Below are 19,179 nucleotides of genomic sequence, written 5' to 3' on the forward strand. Positions count from 1 at the left end.
ATGGGAAGGACTGCCCCAGACAGTTCGCCCCACACCAGCCCCTTCCATCCATGAGGTACTCTCACCACCCCCTTTCACAGATGGGGACCTGAGGCCCAGGTCACAGAAGAAGGAAGTACCAGAGCAACCCTCCAGCCACCTCCATCTGCCTCCCCGGCCAGGCTGCACCTTGCTCCAGCCAACACACCTAGACTAAATACAGCTTCTGGGTGGCCTCCTGCAGAGAAGAAACCCATCAACCAGAGACGTCACACACGGTCTGTCTGCGGTGCTCTGAAGGGGTGCAGGGCCCCTAAGATACCCACGCTCTCCCAGATGTGTTGGTAAAGAGCGTCGGCCCCGGACCCCCCAGGTTCCCCCCAACCCCCACATCCAGATGCCTGGCATCACAGACGCCCCAGGACCCTGCCCAAACCCAACTCCGAAGTCTTCTCTGCTTGGCCAGGACCCACCCAAACCAGCGTGCTAACGTGACCTGGGAAGACACACGTGTGCGCGCACACACATGCCCGCAGCCCTTCGCTGTCCCCTGGGGACTGCCTCCCCACCCCGCCCCCGGAGAATGTAAGGTGCCTGGGTGCACCACCATCTCCAACTCACCTGAAGCGGGCCCCGCAGCGGGTGCGGCTCGCTGGGAAGTGTCTCCTTCCGAGCCCAGGCCCCCTTCCCCCAGCTCCCCCGCCCCTGCCCTGCCCGGCAAGGCTGCGTAGGGAAGAGCTGGGGCCGCGGTTCCCTCTGCAGGAACCGGTGGCGGTGGCCGCGGCACCTCCCTGACCTCCTGCTCCCGTCCCCACTTGCCAATGACTAAGCGATTTCCACCTCGGGGCCTGCCTGCCAAGAGCCCGCTGGCTGCAGAAGCGGCCCAGGATGCCCGGACCGCACACACCAAAACCCATAATTGGCGAGCCCTCTTCTTGGGAAAGAAAACCCCCTCCATGTTTTGTTTTGTTTTGCTTTCCCCTTAAATGAAACAAATCCACCCACGTAGTTACTGGAAACTTGAGCATGTGAAACTGAGCCGTTTGCAAAGAGAATTTAGTCAGCGGCACGGTGAGCCGGGGAGCGGCCCCTTGGTGGGCGGAGCCTCCGTGCTCTCGAGGTTCCCATCCACCCGAGAGGGGAGTGGGGTGGCCCCGACCTCCACACCAAACGGCAGGGCGTGCCCCGGGCAGGGGTCCAAAGGAGAAGGGATGGCCCGTCGGTTGGGAGGGCATGTTCGCCTGCACAGGTCGAGGGTGCATGGCACGAGGGGCCCCGGTCACGACATGCAATGGCTTAAAAGCCTGGCCTCGGGAATCCGGCCCTCGTCTGAATAAACCCACGCCATCCAGGGAGCGGGGCCTCTCCGAGTCTCGGTTTCCTCATCGGGAAGATGGGGCACCAGAACCTACAGGGGCCCTGTCAGGGTCTCCAGAGACATCCACAAAGCACTGCGTGCCTGGCCCCCAGCAGCAGCCCTGAGGGCTGACTCCGGGGGGAGCTAAGATGGGCGGGTGTCCCTGTGTGGGGGCTCTGTCCCCCGGAGCCCTGTCCCCTGGGGTGCCGTGGAATTGGCTGAGTTAGTGCACAGCCCTCCTGCTCTCCCCAGGACACAGCCTGTGAGGGGGGAAGCAGCCAGGCCAGGCGCCAGCGGGTACAGGTCTAGTCCCAGCGCCCTGAGCCCCAAGCTATGGGACCCTCTGGGCTCCTTGGCCTTGCCCTCCTCATCTGTACACGGAGGGTCCAGACAGTTTATTCTGCGTTGTTTCTTTTAAAACAAACAAACAAACAAACAAACAACCCCACTAAGTTATTTGCCAACATTTCTTTTAAAAACGGGATTCCTGGCTTCTCTTAGCGCAAAAGAGAAACGGACACTATCAGTGCCCTGGACGCCACTCCTCCAGGTCAGCGAGGCCACCCCTCACACCGGACACGGGGATTCTACTTTGCCACAGTCCTCCCCCGCCCCTGTAGCCTCACCCCCACTCTTCACTTGCACCTTCTTCCAGGCCCCTCGGGGCATCTGAGTTTGCGACCCAGTTTAAAACCCCAATTTTACTCAGAAGCGTGACATGAACCACTTTCCACTCGAAACGTTCACAGGAAGTATCCCCCGGGACGGTAACTGAAGTCTGACGGTTAAGGCTGATTTTTCCTGCAGAAAAACAAGACGACGTAAGAAGACCCAGGCCCCAGTCTGGCCGAGGGGAACCCTACGCCGCAGCAGTCATTTTCTGAAACTCTTCCTGTGGTTCACGGGCCAGAGAGCAGCGGCAGGTGCCGAGCCTGCCCTTCCTTCCTTCCTAACCTCCCCCTCCTCCGGCGGGTGAGCCGGGAGAGGCCTCCTGCTCGGGGTCCCCCCGCTGGACACACAGGAGGTGGGCCGGGGGGTCCAGACGCCGCTTCGGGCGCGTCCAGGACAGCTGCTCACAGAACGGGGAGCCCCCGGCTGCTTTGTTTATTGGGGGCCAAGGGAGGCAGGGTCAAGAGGAACACAGTTGGTCTACTCACAGCCCCGCAGAGATGGGAAAATGTCAGGTGGACGTTTGAGGGCGTTTTCAAGTTTCCCGAAGGGGAAAGCACGAGACTCACAGCCTCCACCCTCTCGCCTCCGCAGGGACACTGAGTTCATCCACCTCCACGGAGCGCCTGCTGGGGGCCGGCCACTGAGAACGGCAGGGGCATACCCCCATGGGACCTGGCACACATCCCCGTGGCACCCGGCACATCCCCTGTGGCACCCGGCACACACCCCCATGGCACTCGGCACACCCCCCTTAGCACTTGGCACACCCCCCCGTGGCACCCGGCACCCCCCCGTGGCACCTGGCACACCCCCCTTAGCACCCAGTACCTCGTGGCACCCAGCACCCCCCCGTGGAACCCGGCACCTCCCCGTGGCACCCGGCACACCCCCCTTAGCACCTGCCCTTCCCCGTGGCACCCGGCACATCTCCCGTGACACCTGGCAACCGCCCCCCCGTGGCACCTGGCACATCCCCTATGGCACCCGGCACACTCCCCGTGGCACCCGGCACACTCCCCGTGGCACCCGGCACACTCCCCGTGGCACCTGGCACACCCCCCCCGTGGCACCCGGCACACCCCCCGTGGCACCTGGCACCCCCGGATCACAGAACTGCTGCCTTTTGACCCAGCCCCGTCCCCACCACATCGGGAGCCTCCTCGCGCTCGGCGGCCGTGTGGGGCAGTGACCCAGCACACACTGGGTCTGCAGAGCACACACTGGGTCTGCGTCCAGCTTCCCTTCGTGGCTGTGTGATCCCGACCAGCGACGTGACTTTTGTGCTGCAGTTTGCCCATCTTTAAAGTGGGCATCAGAAGCCCCGCTGACAGAGCCCGAGGCAGCGATCAGTAAGGTAAAGAACAGTGCCCGGCGCATTGCAGGAGCCCGAGAAATCTCCAGTGCACTGGACTGCGCCCCCTGTGCACGGGCTGCTGGGGACACCGCGGCCTCGGGCCCGGCCGGGGACAAGCGGCACGCCCTGTCACGGTCACCTTAACGTGACACCCTCCGCCTGCGCTGCCCTCGGTAGGGACTCTACCCGACTGCCTGCTCCAACGTGATGGCAGGTGCGAGATGGTCCAGTCCCCACGGAACGCAGCTCGGGGGCTGCTCCCCCAGAAACTCCAGGGCCGCACCTGCCTGCATGGCCACCGGCACTTAGGGGGCCCGGGATGGCTGCACCCCCGGCCCCGGGCCCCACCTGCCCGGCAGGCTTCAGTTCTGAGAAGAAATGGGTTCTGATGGCGTTAGGGTTGCCCAGCTGTACACAGTGGGCATGTACAACGGTAGCATGTGAACTGCAACGCTAGAAAGGAATCCTACATTAGCGCCTGCTGTATACACGCCGAATCCCCAAGAGACAGCCTCCCACTGCTCCCCACCCAGAAAGGTCGGCGCTACCCGCCTGTCTTATTAGAAAATCAGGGGAAACAGTTACAGTGAGACAAGCACCTGGTCATCGCGAGGGCTCCCGTCTCGGTGCGTCCTGACCCCTCTGGCCTCAGGAGAGAAACCCAGCCCCACGTTTCCTCTTGGTCCCCACGGCTGTTTCCCCGGCTGGGCCTGAAGTGTGGTCCGGCTGCCGCAGAGAATTCACCAGGAGGCTCCAAACCCGCCTTCCCAGGAAGAAAACACAGATCGCACCCCGAACCCCAAAACCTGGTGGATAAAGCCACGTGGCGCCCAGCACCCGGCGGCTCCGGCAGAGCCACCCTGGGTGCTGCCAGTTCCTGAAGCAGTGTGGGGAGAGGGCAGAGGCAGGAGGCGGGAGAAGACCACCCCCCGCCTGCCTCTAGGAAAGTGGTCCCCAAAGTTACTCCCCGCCCCCAACTTACTTTCAGCAGTTCAAGCACTTCCCCGCGCCCCAAATTAAGTCTTATACAGAACTCTACCCCCCTTTAAAAAAAAAAAAGATCAGAGTGAGAGGGCGCTGGGTCCAATGCCTGTCTTCCCACCCTGGGGGCGTGGGGGGGCGGAAGGGGGGGCAGCGGCGCCCACAGGGCAGCTCCTCCCAGAGCCAGGCAAGCTGAGGAGGGCTGGCATCCCTGGGAGCTCGGTGCCCCTTGTCAGAGCTGCCCCGGAAACCAGGACATGGTTTTAACCTTTTACACGGTTAGCATTAGAATAAAGGAATCGAGAAAAAAGCAAGCGAGTGCAAAGGGTTAAATCCCCAAAGCTGCCCGGCCCGTGTGGCTCAGTGGTCGAGCTTCGACCTATGAACCAGGAGGTCAGGGTTTGATTCCCGGTCAAGGGCACGTGCCCGGGTTGCGGGCTGGATCCCTAGTAGGGGGCGTGCAGGAGGCAGCCGATCCATGATTCTCTCTCATCATTGATGTTTCTAGCTCTCTCTCCCTCTCCCTTCCTCTCTGAAATCAATAAAAATATTTTAAATAAACAAACAAAAAGCCGAAGCACGAGAGCCCCAGCTGCCCCTTTCTGGGACGTCGATGCCGCCCCTGAGCCCCATCTTCCCGGAAAGGAGGCCGTCCACGGGCATCGAGGAGGCGGGCGGGGAGAGCCGCCCGTGCGCAGGGGCGGTGACGGCGTGCGGCTCCCATTCTGCTCTCGCAGGGGCTCAAAATTTTCCATGAAAAAAAAAAAATACATGTAAACACTACAGCAAAGCACAACCTCAGAGGTGGTGACACCCCCCCTGGGGCGGGGAGGAACCCCAGTCACGGCCCAGGCCTCCGCTCAGACGTGGCCTCCCGGGTCGGGGCTGTCTGGGCGGCGCAGCGCAGGCACCGTGACAGCCAGACAGAGCGGGCATTCACGGAGTATCGGCTGAACGACGAAGGAATTTACAAAACCCGCTCCCCCGAGCTGTCTAGACACCCCTGAGTGTGACTCGACAGTGAGGGCGAGGGGCTTGCTGGACCCTGGAGGGCAGGCAGGGCAAAGGGACCCGGCAAATCGGTTCAAAATTGGCCCCCGGGCCACAGCGGGAAGGAGGGGGACCTGCCCTTTGAACATCACATCCCTCCAAGGACAGGAAGTTTTGTGAAAGGGATCCTGACATTTGCACTTAATTTGACGTAATTCGAACACGTTTCACACCCACGCTGACCCTTAGGATGGCTTTCCAAGCTTCACACTCGAGGGGACCTTTCTCAGGACAGCTTCCCAAAGCCTCCAAACTGAGAGGCAGACCCCCTCACGGGTCCCCCCGCCCCCCATCTTCAGGGTAAGCAAACAGCGAGGCTCTGATGTCCAGGTCCTCCTGTCCTATCCAGGGGTCCCTCCCGCGGAAATCCACGGAGGGGCCCTCAAGTACTGGCCTTGCACAAAACCCACCGCACCCTGAGCCCCGTGTTTAACCGCAGGGTTGCTTGGGGCTCCTGGGACCCACCTCAGAGGCAGACCCACCAGCATGGCCGTTTCCTGCCTGGCCCTCCCGCAGTGGGTGCGGGACCATCACGGACACTCCCCAGCACCCCCTGACCTTGCAAAGATTCAGAGCCGCAGGGTGGCACCACCCCAGCCAGAAACCCCGGCCTCGGTCAGACCTGCAGCCAAATCACCAAGTGGACGGTTACGGATCTGCCGGGAAGGCCCCCGGAGCGTCCAGGCACAAGGACGGGGGAGTTGACTTGGGGTTGCCTAGGGAGACAGCCAGAGGGGTTAACGAAGGAGGCACAGGCAGATGGAGATGATCCCCACTCTCAGGAGCAACTTTTGGGGTGAATGGGGTGGGAGAGGAATGCAAGGACAGCCCTGTGCCCACTGACAGCCCCTGGACCTGGCATTCGAGGTGCCCCTGCCACGTGGCAGCCTTCCTGTGATCCTTCTCATCCTGGCCCGTCCCTCCTCCCTGGGGTCCCTCTGCCTCCCTGCCCCCCACCATGAAAACCCCAGCCTAGAACATGCCCCCCGAGGCCCGCCGTGCCTCCCCAGATTCCTGGCAGGCAGCCAGCGTTTCCTGCCCACCCTGTCCCTCCACCTGCTCTACTGCAGACTCTCAAGGGCCGAGGCTGCTTCTCACGCCTCCAGAGCCATGCAGGTAAACAGTAAGCGCCCAATAAATGGCAGGTGTTCGATATTCACGGTAGAAAGGACACAGGCTGTGGAATCAGGCCAACTACACCCTCCACGCAGCCCTGTCACCTCCGGCAACTTAGAAGATGCCCCTGCAGCTCACTCCTTCCTCGTCCACACACGGCGAGGCAGTACCTGACGCACTGGGCCGCCGGAAGGACTAGAAACCCATCGACGGGGTGAGCACCGGGCCTGGCACGCGGTAGGCACTCGAGAAAGGCTAAGACTCCTGCTCAGAGCAGATGGGAGCGGAGACCCCTGAACGAAACGGCAGGCAGCCGGAGGGTGGGAGGGAAAAGGCAGGAAAAAGACGTCAGGGCTCCAATGACCCAGGACCCACCGGTCTCCTTTCTACAAGCTGCCCCCCAACCCGCAGTCATGGTAGCATGGCTCTGGGGCCCCCAGGCCGGGGCCCACTGCTAGAATGCCGGTGACCGGTCAGGGCAGGCAGAGAGCAAATAGCATGATTTCTGGCTGACACTGGTCAGGACATCACTACCTCGGAGACCAGCAGGAAGCTCTGGGCCAAACTTCAAATGACTGAGAGACAGTCCACCCCCTTCAGACCCTGACTGGTCTCAGAAAACAGGTTTGGGAATGTACCCTAAAAGCAATGGTCACTGCTGATGAGCTTTAAGAAGGGAGTTGACATTGCAAGGTATTCTTTATTGTTGTCATTGTTGATTTAAGGGAGAAAGGAGAGAGGAGAGGGAGAGAGAGAGAGAGAGAGAGAGAGAAACATTGATCTATTGTTTCACTTATTTATGCATTCATTGGTTGCTTCCTGTATATGCCCTGATGGGGAATTGAACCCACAACCTTGGCATACGGGGACAGCGCTCTAACCAACTGAGCTACCCGGCCAGGGCTCCCAGGTGTTCATTTTTATTTTTTATATTTGTATTGATTTCAGAGAGGAAGGTAGAGGTAGAAAGAGAGATAGAAACATCAATGATGAGAGAGAATCATTGATTGGCTGCCTCCTGCACACACCACACTGGGGGTCAAGCCCGTAACCCGGGCATGTGCCCTGACTGGGAATCAAACACTGACTTTCTGGTTCAGAGGTCGACGCTCATCCACTGAGCCACACCGGCCGGGCTCCAAGTGTTCATTTTTAAAAGATCACTGGAAAAAAACGAAAAACAATGAGAAGGATTGCTCACGACAAGGGGACGGGGCTGGGTCTTTGGTGGCAATGAGGGGGAGAGGCAGGCAGGTGTCTGCAGTTCCAGGCGGCCGTTGTGGACAAACTGTCCGAACCACACTGGTCCCACCTCCCAGGCGCCCTCCAGTGAACCAGGAAGGGAAGTCCTGGGAAACACCGTAATCTGAAGCCAGGCCCCGGAGGTCACAGGGTGGGCGCTTCCAGTCCTAGGAAATGTCCAGAGTACGCACGTCCATAGACTGACGCAGATGGTGGTTGCGGGCGCTGGGGCGGGGCGTGGGGAGTGGCTGCTCACTGGATATAGGGTTTCCTTTTGGAACTGGAGAGAGGGTGTTGCAGAGCACCGTGCATGCCCAGTTGTCCCTCCGTATCTGCAGGGGATCGGTTCCAGGACCCCCTGTGGATACCAAACTCCACGGGTGCTCAAGTCCCTTATGCAAAATGACACCGTATTTGCATATGACCTACACACAGCCTCCTGTCTACTTTATTTTACTTATTTTATATACTAGAGGCCCGGTGCATGAAATTCATGCACGGGGTGTGTGTGTGGGGGGGGATCCCCTCAGCCCAGCCTGCACCCTCTCCAATCTGGGACCGCTGGCTCCTAACTGCTCACCTGCCTGCCTGACTGATCGCCCCTAAATGCCCCCCCCCTGCCAGCCTGATTGCCCCTAACTGCCCCTCCCTGGCGGCCTGGTCGCCCCATGCAGCCTGCTGTTCAGTCATTTGGTCATCCCTCACTAACCCCCCTGCCAGCCTTGTCGCCCCACGCAGCCTGCTGTTTGGTCGTTACTGTGAGGGCATCGTGACCAATTTGCATATTACCCTTTTATTAGTATAGATTTTTTTTTTTATTGATTTCAGAGAGGAAAGGAGAGAGAGAGAAACATCAATGATGAGAGAGAATCATGGATTGGCTTCCTCCTGCACGCCCCCTACTAGGGACTCGAGCCCACAACCTGGGCCTGTGCCCTTGACCGGGAATCAAAGGTTGACCTCCTGGTTCATAGGTTGACACTCAACCACTGAGCCACACTGGCTGGGCCTCCCGTCTGTCTACTTTAAATCACATCTAGATTACCCATAATGCCCAATACAATGGAAGTGCTGTGAAAATAGTTGTTATACTGTATTGTTCAGGGAATAATGACGAGAAAAAAGGCCTGTATGTGTTCTGCACAGACGCAACCACAGAGCACATCGGCAGCCACATAACTTTACCCCCAAACCGTCTCACCCTGCGGCTGGTTGAATCCACGGATGCAGAACGCAGGAAACAGAGGGCCAATTGCACTAAATGCCACCGAGTTGTCCACTTTAAAATGGTTAATTGTAATGTTACGTGAAATTCACCTCAATTTTAAAAACCCACCCTAATGAGCCCACGTCACAGAGCCATCAGCATATTAAGAGGATTAGAGCCCTCCTGGAGTTGATTTCCACTGAGCCACACTGGTCCCATTGCTGCTGGGAGCCCCCATTTCCTCACAAACCTGGGGCCACTCTGTCCTCGCCCCATACGTCCAATTAATCCCCACCCCCGCAGGAGGACGGCATCTCCCCCTCCTCGCCCCTCCCACTCTGCTGTGCCCAGAAAGCTCATGGGTCAAAGCCTGGCTACTTACGGTGAAAAAGCGCAAAGCAAAAGGCAGGAAACAGTGTCCACCGCGAGGGAGGCCCAGGGACCCAGGGACCCAGGGACCCGCTGCAGGGACCCAAGGCCAAGAAGGGGGGCAGTTGACAGGGAAAAGTAATCACTCCGGAGGCCCTGAGCCATTGCCTGAGGGGTCAGGTCAGAGCTCACCCTCCAGGAGCATCCCATGCACCCAGCCCCTCCCCCCACAGTCCATCCCCTGCGCCCAGCCCCTCCCCCCACAGGTCCACCCCCTGTGCCCAGCCCCTCCCCCCAAAGGTCCACAGCCCCTCCCCCCACAGGTCCACAGCCCCTCCCCCCACAGGTCCACAGCCCCTCCCCCCAAAGGTCCACAGCCCCTCCCCCCACAGGTCCACAGCCCCTCCCCCCAAAGGTCCACAGCCCCTCCCCCCAAAGGTCCACAGCCCCTCCCCCCACATCCATCCTCCTGCCTCTCTGTCCTGACTCAGCTCCTCTCCAGCCTCTTACCGGCCCATGCTCACTGTCTACACCTGCCATCCTTCCACCAGGAATGCCTCCTGCCTCTGCCTCTCACCCTCTGCCTGTCGCCGTCCCATAATGCCCTAGGCCAGTGGTTCTCAACCTTCCTAATGCCGCGACCCTTTAATACAGTTCCTCATGTTGTGGTGACCCCCAGCCATAAAATTACTTTCGTTGCTACTTCATATAACGTAATTATGCGACTCACAGGTTGAGAACTGCTAGCAGGGTCGCCTAAGACCATCAGAAAACACAGATATAACACAGATATTTACATCACGATTCATAACAGTCGCAAAATTACAGTTATGAAGTAGCAACGAAATAACTTTATGGTTGGGGGTCACCACACCATGAGGAACGGTATTGAAGGGCCGCGGCATCAGGAAGGTTGAGAACCGCTGCCCTAGGCACTGCCATCACAGGGCCCGTCTCTCCCACTACACGGAGGTGGAGCGAGACCCCCTCTCCATCCTTTGTATCCTCAGCCCCAGGAGATTGGCTGCATACAGTAGGTGCTCAATACATGTTTGCGTTAAAGCGGCCCAATAACAGCTCACGAGAGGGGCCTCGTCTTGGAGTTCCTGACCTCCCGTGGGGTCCGAGGGGAAATTCTGGTCTAGAAATGAAAAGCTGACAGTCAGGTTCGGTGAGAGAGATGCCATCGCCCACCGCCCACCCCACACGCTATGCACCACGCATGTGGCTAGCCCTGTGCCGTAGCTAGCCCTGTGCCCGTGGCTAGCCCTGTGCCCGTGGCTAGGCCTGTGCCCGTGGCTAGCCCTGTGCCGTGGCTAGCCCTGTGCCCGTGGCTAGTCCTGATGCCCGTGGCTAGTCCTGATGCCCGTGGCTAGCCCTGTGCCCGTGGCTAGTCCTGATGCCCGTGGCTAGTCCTGATGCCCGTGGCTAGCCCTGTGCCCGTGGCTAGCCCTGTGCCGTGGCTAGCCCTGTGCCGTGGCTAGCCCTGTGCCCATGGCTAGTCCTGATGCCCGTGGCTAGTCCTGATGCCTGTGGCTAGCCCTGTGCCCGTGGCTAGTCCTGATGCCCGTGGCTAGTCCTGATGCCCGTGGCTAGCCCTGTGTCCGTGGCTAGCCCTGTGCCGTGGCTAGCCCTGTGCCATGGCTAGCCCTGTGCCCATGGCTAGTCCTGATGCCCGTGGCTAGTCCTGATGCCCGTGGCTAGCCCTGTGCCGTGGCTAGCCCTGTGCCGTGGCTAGCCCTGTGCCCGTGGCTAGTCCTGATGCCCGTGGCTAGTCCTGATGCCCGTGGCTAGCCCTGTGCCGTGGCTAGCCCTGTGCCGTGGCTAGCCCTGTGCCCGTGGCTAGCCCTGTGCCGTGGCTAGCCCTGTGCCGTGGCTAGCCCTGATGCATGTCACCTCCCTGTAACCTCACTCCACCTGGTGCGGTCAGGCAGGCCGAGGCCATGAAGGGAAGCTTGTCTGCCCAGGCCACCCGGCCGGGAGGTGCTGGCGTGTCCTCTGAGCCCGGGTCCAGGCCTCACCGAGCCCTGCTTGGAACCACCCCTCTTCAGGCCTCGGCTGCGCTCATGCGGCCAGTGGGTATCCAGTAGGAGCCTACTGTGTGCACTGAGCACTGGGGATGCAGTGATGAACAAGACCCATGCGTCCTACCCCCTGCTCTCCTGGAGCCCACAGTCCACCCGCTCCCGGGGTGCCTCCAGGGGTGAGTGTGTGTCTGGTTGGGGTGACTGCCCCCCCCTCCCTACAGGTACCCGGGAGCCAGCGGGTCTGGGACGAGGGGAGACTTGGTTTTTAGACGTTAAGTGAGAAGGGCGTGTAGGCCATCGGGTTGGCGTGAAATGTGCAGGTGGCGCGTCTGTGCGGGGGGCAGCGTCGGGGGCACCGGGTATAGATGCTGGTGACTGAAGCAAGGGGGGGTGGGGGGACCTGCTGAGGAGGCAGGTGGACCCAAGGAGCTGTGAGGAGGGGGTTTGGGGAGACAAAGCAGGAAGGGCCAGGAGGCTCAGCAGACGCAGGAGGGGGTGAGGAGGTGCGGGGGGAGCTCTCTCAGCAGAAAGGAGGGGGCAGGGGAGGCAGCAGCGAAGCAGCAGAGCTGGTGAGTGGAGCGAACTGGAAACTCTGTGCATGTGGGCGGCAGGGGGTGACCTCCAGGCTGCAGAAGCCAGGACATGGGACCAGGTGTGCTGACCTGGGAAGGAGGCTGGCCTTCAGCTGGAGGGCCACTCCTCTCACCCCGGTAGCAGCCCTGGGGGTGCAGAGGCTGCTTGAAGCCAGAACCCCGGGTCCTGGCCTGAGACCCTGCTCCCAGCCCGCCCCCCGCCCCCCCAGCTCCCACCAGCAGCCTCAGCTCTTCTCCAAGCAGCCAGAGGGGCAGCGAGCGGCCTGTGAGGCTGGGCCTCAGGGCAAGGCAGGAACCCCAGAAGTCCACCACCAGAGCCCCTGCATCCCCACAGCACCCCAAAGGCTCACCACGAGGCCCCTCCCTGGAGCCCTAACTCAGAGACAGCAACAGAACACCAGAGACCAAGGGTCCCTCGGGGGGTGGACGGATAAAGTCAATGTGGTCCATCCACACCACGGACTGCTGTGCGGGTTAAAAAGGAAGGACACGCGGACACAGGCTACAACACGATGAACCGTGAGGACATCGTGGGGTGAATAAGCCAGCCACAGGGGTCAGCCTGTGTGCCTCCACTTCTCCAGGGGACCTCGAGTAGTCACACGCATAGACACCCAAAGTGGGCGCCAGGGCCTGGGGGAGGGGAGGGGAGGGGTGTTAGAGATTCAGATTGGCAGGATGAAAAGTCCTGGAGGTGGACGGAGGTGATGGTTGCACAACAGTGTGAGTGTGCTTAACTGCCCCTGCACGGTCCACTCAAAAATGGTGAAAATGGTAAGTTGGATGTTATGCGGATGTTATTGTGATTTCTTTTTAAGAGAGACGTAGAAAACCCTAAACCAGAGAGCCTTTCCCGGGTGGCTCCCACTGCAGAGACCCCAGCACACACCCTCCTGTTAGCGGCCTGTCTGGCAAAGGCACTTGGAGCTGGCGCAGCCGCCCGGACCCCGTCACCAGGGCGATCCCAGAATCCTGCTGCCTGCGCCATTGCCATCCCACATGCCCTTGGTCTTGGCCCACATCACCCACTGCCCCCCTCGTGTTCCCAGAGGTACCCGCAGATGCTCCCACACTCCCCCACCCATCGCCCAGACGGTGAATTCAAGCCGGTGACACGTGCATTTAGGTCAGTCGGGTCCAGAGTTTGTGACAAACCATTTCCACAGGCCCCGTCGCCAGCCCTGCTGGTGCCCAGCGTTCTAGCAGAGGACAAGGGTGAATGTGTCAAGGACTCAGACCAGAGCCTGGGCCTAGCACCCATATGACACCGTTTCCCAGCATTAATGTTACTATCATCGTCATCATCATCATCGTCAAACAAGGTCCCCCATGGGGCACGTAGCACCTGCTGCCTGAGCCTGGCCCCTGGCGGAGGGCGGAGGGCGGGGGGCGGGCTATTCCTCGCAGGCGGGGAGGATGAGATCACGGGGACCAGGGTGAGAAGGAGGTGGAACATCCAAAAGAAAAGTCCCTTTAAGTCTGGATTTTGTCGGCCAGGCCTGTGGGGAAGGACCCACAGCAGGTGATGTGCCCTATGTGGAGGGAGACCACGGCACCCGTCCCTACCCTGCACGTTGGTCTGATAAAGACGCTCCTTGGCGCCCAGCCAGCGTGGCTCAGGGGTTGAGCAACGACCTGTGAACCAGGAGGTCAGGGTTCGATTCCCGGTCGGGGCACCTGCCTGGGTTCCAGGCTTGGTCCCCAGTGTGGGGCGTGCAGGAGGCAGCCAGTCAATGATTCTCTCTCATTGTTGATGTTTCTCTCTCTCTCCCTCTCCCTTCCTCTCTGAAATCAATAAAAATATTTTTTTAAAAAAGACACTCCTTTGCAAACTTTTCAGGAACAAAAAGATAATTCGATTCACACGTACCACAACCTATGTCTTAAGAAGGATGTGCTCAATTCTCAGGCTAAGCTCGGGAACGCCGTAGGGTCAGAGGTTTGGCTCAATGTGAAGATGTTTCAGCAGGCACGTGTCTGCTCCCCCAGGAGGAGGGGGTGCCAGGACCAGGCACAGCGCGGAAGGCACAGCTCTGTCCTCCACCAGCGTGACCCCCACCAGCGGGCCCCTGACCCTCAGAGAAAGTCAACGCCCTGCGGCCTGCCCGGGGCGTTCGGGTTCTGAGAGGCAGCCCTGCGGAGCCCGGGAGGGGGGTTTCAGCCTGGCCGGACCAGCCCACGGAATGCAGCCCCACCCAGCTCCCGAGTGACATCACTGGCGCCCCCAACAGGACCTCTCTCTCCTGGCACCCCCAGAGCCCACGGATTCTCCCCTGACCCTTGACCTCCCTAAAGCCACATCCGTCCTGGCTCATGGCTGTCAGAGCCAAGGCCGTCAACATGCCATTGCTTTTTGGTCTCTGTGCTTCCCTGGGAAAGAAAAGGAAGACTTAATAAAGTTATTGCATTAGGTCATGCCACACCCCGATCCATGTACATGCACATTCTCTCCCCCCCTCCCCCAATCTCCTGGTAAAGCACTCTCTGCAGAAGAAAAGCAGTCAGCGGAGTGCTTAAATGATCTAATCCACCCATCACTTCACAGCTGGGGAGGCATGAGTGCCTGGCCCATGACCTCAGCCCGGGGGGACAGTAACCAATGGCAACAGCTAGGGCTCCGAAGACTTGGTCCATAGCCCTGGCTGTGCACTTTGGGTAAGTCAGCCACCCTCTCTGGGCCTCATCCTGTAAGACAGGACTTCCCAGCTCCTGGAGGCCAGCCTCTGCCCCAGAGCTTCAGCCAGCGCTTCCCAGCACCCAGAGTGGGAGCCCAGGCAGGGAGCGTCCCGGCTTGCTGTTCTCCTCACACACACACCCCCCCCCCACCCTAGGGAGGCTTATTCCAGGGACACCAAACCTTAGTCACTGGACGGCGCTTTTCCCACCAACACCTGTGAAAACTCACTCATGACCAGTTTCTGATGCTACCGGCTGGAGTGTTTAATTAAATATTACTCACTCAGGAAGCAGCCCCTGCCAACTCACCCCAAAGCGTACAGTTCATTTTCAGAGAAAGAGAGAGGGGGAGGGAGAGGCATCTGCACCCGCCTCAGCTGGCACCAGCAGGGACCCCTCGTCCAGAGTGTGGGGTCCAACACAGCCCAAAGTCAGGAACCAGAGGGTCCACAGCCAGGTGATCATGGACGGCACACACACACTCACTCAGAGACACACTCACTCCACACGGACACACACACACAGATGCACTCAGACACACACACACACACACACACACACACACACACACACACAGATGCACTCAGACACACACACAGATGCACTCAGACACACACTCACGCAGATGCACTCAGAGACACACACAGATGCACTCAGACATACATACAAATGCACTCAGACACACATAGATGCACACACACACAGATGCACTCAGACACACACTCACACAGATGCACTCAGACACACATAGATGCACACACACAGATGCACACACACACAGATGCACTCAGAGACACACACAGATGCACTCACACACACACTCACACAGATGCACTCAGACATACACACAAATGCACTCAGACACACATAGATGCACACACACACAGATGCACTCAGACACACACTCACACAGATGCACTCAGACACACATAGATGCACACACACAGATGCACACACACAGATGCACTCGCACTCACACAGATGCACTCACACACAGACATGCACTCACACACTCACACAGATGCACTCACACACACACAGATGCACTCACACACACACACACACACAGATGCACTCAGAGACACACACAGATGCACTCACACACACACTCACACAGATGCACTCAGACATACACACAAATGCACTCAGACACACATAGATGCACACACACACAGATGCACTCAGACACACACTCACACAGATGCACTCAGAAACACACACAGATGCACTCACACACACACTCACACAGATGCACTGAGACACACACAGATGCACTTACACACTCACACAGATGCACTCAGACACACACACAAATGCACTCAGACACACATAGATGCACACACACAGATGCACTCACACACACAGATGCACACACACACAGATGCACTCACACACAGACATGCACTCACACACTCACACAGATGCACTTACACACACACACAGATGCACTCAGACACACACACAAATGCACTCACACACACACAGATGCACTCGCGCACACACTCACACAGATGCACTCAGAAACACACACAGATGCACTCACACACACGCACTCAGAGACACACACAAATGCACTTACACACATAGATGCACTCACACACACAGATGCACTCACACACAGACATGCACACACACACACATGCACTCAGAAACACACACTCCCAGATACACATGTATGCAGAAGCATACTCATACCTCAGAGCCACACATATACACTCTCACATACATGTACACACCTAGTCACACACCCACACAGACGGGCTCACAGGGACGCACTCACAGGGCACACAGCTCAGGCACACACCACCCTCACTCACTCACTCACTCACTCACTCACTCACAAACCTGCAGGCGCAGCCAAGCGGGGCCATGCACATCCCCAGGAGCCTGTGCCCTGAACGTGACCAGGACCACCGCCCAGTCCTCACACCCGGACCAGGTGCCCATCGCGGGGCTGCACCCACGGACCAGGCTGCTCCGGGTTCTCCGCTTTAACGATCCCCCGACACAACCCGCGGCTCCAAGCCGCGGCGGCTCCGGGGAGGCGGGCGGGTGGCGCCGCCCGGGTGTCGCCCAGCGGGCTCCCCGGGGGAGGCGCTCCCGGGCCGGCGGGGAACAGCGAGGGGCCGGTCCGCGGCGCTGCAGATGCGGGCGGACTGGCGGGAAAAGCGAAACTAACTTCGCGGAGCGGGCGGGGCAGGTGGGCGCCCCCGCCTCGGCCGCGGGACAGTCGCGGGAACAGAGGCCCGGGGGGTCCCGGCACCTGGACGTCGGCGGGGGCCGCGCGCCCGAGGCCCCTCCACCTGGGCTGCAGCCGCCGAGACGCAGCCGCGGGGACCCCCGCCCCGTCTTGCCCTGCAGGTGGGGACCCCCGGCTGCCGCGACCCGCCCGCGCCTGCAGCGGCAGCATCGGCAGCGGCGCTGGGCGGCGCCCGACCCCTTCTCCCGGGACCCGAGGCGACAGCAGGCTCCCCGCGCCCCCTACGGTCCCAGGTCGGGACCCCGCCGCCCCCGTGCCCGGCCCCGCGCCCACCCACTCGGTCCCCAAGTGCGCGATCCCCGAGCCCACCCGGCCCGGCCCGCAGCCCCCCGTTCCCGACCCCGGCCCTGCCTACCGCGCCGGGGAGGCCGCCGCCGCCGCCCGCTCTCCGGGGCCGAGAGGCTTGAGCGCCCGGGCCGCGCCCGCCGCAGGGACCGAAGCCGCCTCCTCCCCGCGGCCCGGCGCCAGCGCCTGGAGCCGGTTCCGGTGCGAGCGCGCGGGCCGCCCGAGCGCGACTTCTGTGCAAAGAAGAAAAAGCGACCGAAGGCTTTAAAGTGAAAAAACGAGCCCAGCGCGGGGGGGGGGGGGGGGGGGGGGGGGCGCGGCCCGGCCTGACCCCGCCCCCGCCCCGCCCCCGCCCCGCCCCGCCCCGGGCTCGGGCGTGCGGGCGGCTGCGTGAGGCTGGGGCGGCGGAGGGCGCGGGGCGCCGGCGGTCCCGCGGGGCCGGGGGGGGGGGGGGACAGCGCTTCCCGTGCCCCGCGCCCTCCGGCCGCCCCCCTCCGCCGCTCCCTCCTCGCCCCGCCGAGGCCGCCGGGGCGCGCGGGGTGGCGCCGAGGCGTCGGTCCCTCCGGAGGCGTCTTTGGGAAACGCCGGGCGGGCGGCCTCCGCGGGGCCAGAGGCCGGAGTTGCAACACACGCAGGAGCGCGCAGTGCCGGCCCCGGGAGGGGGTGGTCTTGCTAATAATAATTCGCAATCTCTGGGGGAGCGGGGGCTGTTTCGGTAACCCCGGAGCAAGGCCTCGCTTGCCTCATCTGACATTCCCGGCAGCTTGAAGTTCCGTAATTCTAGGGCACAGGAGAGGGGCTGTGGGCAGAGATGAGCCCCGCTCCAGCACCCGGATGCACGTCCATTTGGGTACCCGGTACCCACAAGGAGGCGGGGGCGGGGGGTGTCTCAGGACTCAGACCCCAGGGTCTGGGCACCCCAGCGCCTGATGGCTCCAGGCAAACAGCAGGCCGCGTTCCATGCGTGATGATGAATGAATGAATGAATGAATGAGCGAGCAATTGCCCGGGAGGTCCCCATGCCTGACGACTTCTCTACCCGGTGCCCTGTGGCTCTCGCTCATCAAAGGCATTTTGCTCCCCGGCCCCTACACAGCAGCCACTTGCACCCTAGAACGGGGACGTTTTAAAAGAAATGTGTGTTTTAAGAACAAAACCTTACATTCCTCCACCCCGCGCTGTGTAGCGTCCTTGAAGGGTATGGGGAATTGGCATTGCTGGAGAAGCTGTTATAAACAATGCGGTGTCTAGTTATTTCATCTGTACCAGAACCTGGAGGGCAGGGCGGCTGAGCTCATTGTAAAGACGAGGAAGCCGTACGCGGCCAGAGGCCCCGGCCTAGCAAAGCTTGGAGCCCAACCGGGCTCTGTTAGCTTCCAAAGTTTGATGTCTCCCCACCTCGTGCTGTAAATCAGTTTTGCTTTGTTTTGCATTTTAAAAACAGTGTGGCTCAACTGGCTGCAATGGGGTGGACAGGCCTGTGTGGGCATCCTGGCCGCTCAGCTGACACTCCTGGTTCAAGTTGCCTCGGGGCGTTGAACCCAGTCTCGTCAGGTGGGCAGCCACTGCCCACAAGCCAGGGGCGCTTGGAACTGACTCCCTTTAGCCCCTTTGCCATTTGAGAAGTGTGCCTTGTCCCTGACGGACGTCAGGCCCGCGGGAGAGGTGTGAGAGCACAGAGATTGGGGGGGGAGTCTTTCCAGGCCCCTGGTGTACCCCAGAGTGTGGTCTTGAAAAAGCACAGCTGCCTCGGGCTTCATTCCTCTCCCCCAAAGGGGTAACCGTGATCCCAGGGCTGTAATGCGCTGAGGGTGAGCCCCCATCGGGTGCCGGCCTCTCACGGCGCGGCCTCGCTTCTCATCCTGGAGGCATCTTCCGGAACCGAGTGGACAATGCAGACTGCGTGGACCTAATTCAAGGGGCAGGGTCTGTTTATCTGGGGCCAGAGACCCCACCTTTGATGGGAACCCTGACAGATGGTTCCCAGTTTGACGTCCTCAGCACTCGCGCC

At 60.6% G+C, this 19,179-nt stretch overlaps 1 protein-coding gene across 1 annotated transcript in view; it reads right to left on the bottom strand.

The window, feature by feature from the left end:
• The window catches only part of SPSB1 (splA/ryanodine receptor domain and SOCS box containing 1), a 60,214-nt gene extending 42,822 nt beyond the window's left edge, over positions 1-17,392 (bottom strand). Inside the window, exon 1 of the mRNA XM_079776390.1 lies at positions 17,239-17,392. The gene's annotated coding sequence lies outside the window, so the exon portion shown is untranslated. The remainder of the gene's footprint in view (positions 1-17,238) is intronic.
• Between the last annotated feature and the right edge of the window lie 1,787 nt (positions 17,393-19,179).

Source organism: Cnephaeus nilssonii (genome assembly GCF_951640355.1).
Source record: "Cnephaeus nilssonii genome assembly, chromosome: 7".
NCBI lineage: Eukaryota > Metazoa > Chordata > Mammalia > Chiroptera > Vespertilionidae > Cnephaeus > Cnephaeus nilssonii.